The sequence below is a fragment of the Poecilia reticulata genome, unplaced genomic scaffold (assembly GCF_000633615.1).
Source record: "Poecilia reticulata strain Guanapo unplaced genomic scaffold, Guppy_female_1.0+MT scaffold_273, whole genome shotgun sequence".
In the NCBI taxonomy this organism is placed as follows: domain Eukaryota; kingdom Metazoa; phylum Chordata; class Actinopteri; order Cyprinodontiformes; family Poeciliidae; genus Poecilia; species Poecilia reticulata.
Window position 1 is genome coordinate 123,430 of NW_007615053.1, and position 1,556 is coordinate 124,985.

Here is a 1,556-nt window from a genome sequence, read left to right on the forward strand (position 1 = left end):
GCTCACTCACACCTGGCTGTCATGTTTCGCTAAGCAGAACCGCTGAGAGTCCACAGGCAAAGAGACAGTCACACAGGAAGCAGATGCAAAGTCCCCACACTCGGCTGCTCTGACTGCATTAGAGAGGGAGAGTGTGTGTGTGTGTGTGTGTGTGTGTGAGGGGGGAATGTGGTGTGTGACCATGCATCTCCTACAGCTGTCACTATGGCTGTTTCTCCTCCCTGGTCCTCACACCCTCCTGCCCTGCATGTTTTAGGTGTTTCCCTTCTGCCACCTGAACTGAATCTCTGGGTGATTAACAGGCGTCTGCAGCTCTTGATGGTCATGCAGTCATTTGAATCAGCTGTTCTGGAACAGAGGCTCATCTAAAACATGCAGAGCAGGGGGACGGTGAGGACTGGAATCGAGAAGCTCTGCACTATGGCAACATTTCTTGCTGTTTGTCCTACTCGGCGTGTGATGCTAGCTTTGGTTGTGTCCTGAGGCAGGGAGTCCTGCTAACAGCATCATTTGTGTTGACTCGGCTTCACTGTGAACAGAGAAACCTCCAGTGAGAAGCGATCTTACAGAAAGAGGAAGACGAAGCAGGAGCCGTGAGTTTCTATGAGGACGAGCKCTGGAAGACTGAGGCCTGCAGAATCAAAGTTACACATTCCTAAGTCTGGAAGGAGACATCTGGAAAACTTTAACCACAAATAGGAGGGGGGAGGAAAGGACGGGTTTCAGTTAGAGACATAACGATTTAAAGGTACAGCGACCTAAAATTACACCAAGACTTTGGTCTGACAAAAGTTTTGGAGCAGAGAGAATGCTTAGAGAGAAAGAAGGCAGAATCGGTGGGAGGAAGTCTGACCAAAGTGTTTGGCCTCTTCCTTTCTCATGTTGAGTTCAGGAAGTTGACACAGAGTGAGGGAGGGCTGAAGCAGACTAACGTTTTCCTGCTGCCTCGCTGTTTTTCCCTTTTTCAGCCCGAGTGAGCAACAGGAGGAGAACCGGAGGCGGAGTTTCCCATGGAGCCGAGAGACACAGCCGTCGACTCGCCGGACTCTGGAAGCTTGATGGAGGCCAGCGGAGTTCCCCAGGACGCAGGGTGAGTTCCTGAGGGGGGCARCATGAACCAGAGTGGGGGGCAGGTTTTGCTATGAACCGGGGAAGGGGCTCCGGAGCCCGTGGCAGCAGGAACAGATGTGATGACTCGGTGCCTCCATGTGGATCAGCAGCGGGTCCAGAACTTTCTGCTGCCTCTTGCAACTTGAACTTCAGGATAAAATCCATCAGAACTGCTGAAACGTTTTCATCAGACATTCAGAAACTTGGACRGAGACCCAGATCTGCACCAGAACTCAGTCCGGTCCAGTTTGTTCCATAATCTGATCTACAGAAAGAGAAGCTCCCTAATCCACATTTAATCTGGGAATAAATTGTTTTCATGGCTTCGTCAAAAGACATGAAAACTTCTCAATCCTGCAGACTGAGTCTGATCGCAGAACCGGATCCAGTCTGGATCCGGTTCTGCTGCCCAGCACATGATTAGTAGAACTGCATTCATCTGAGAT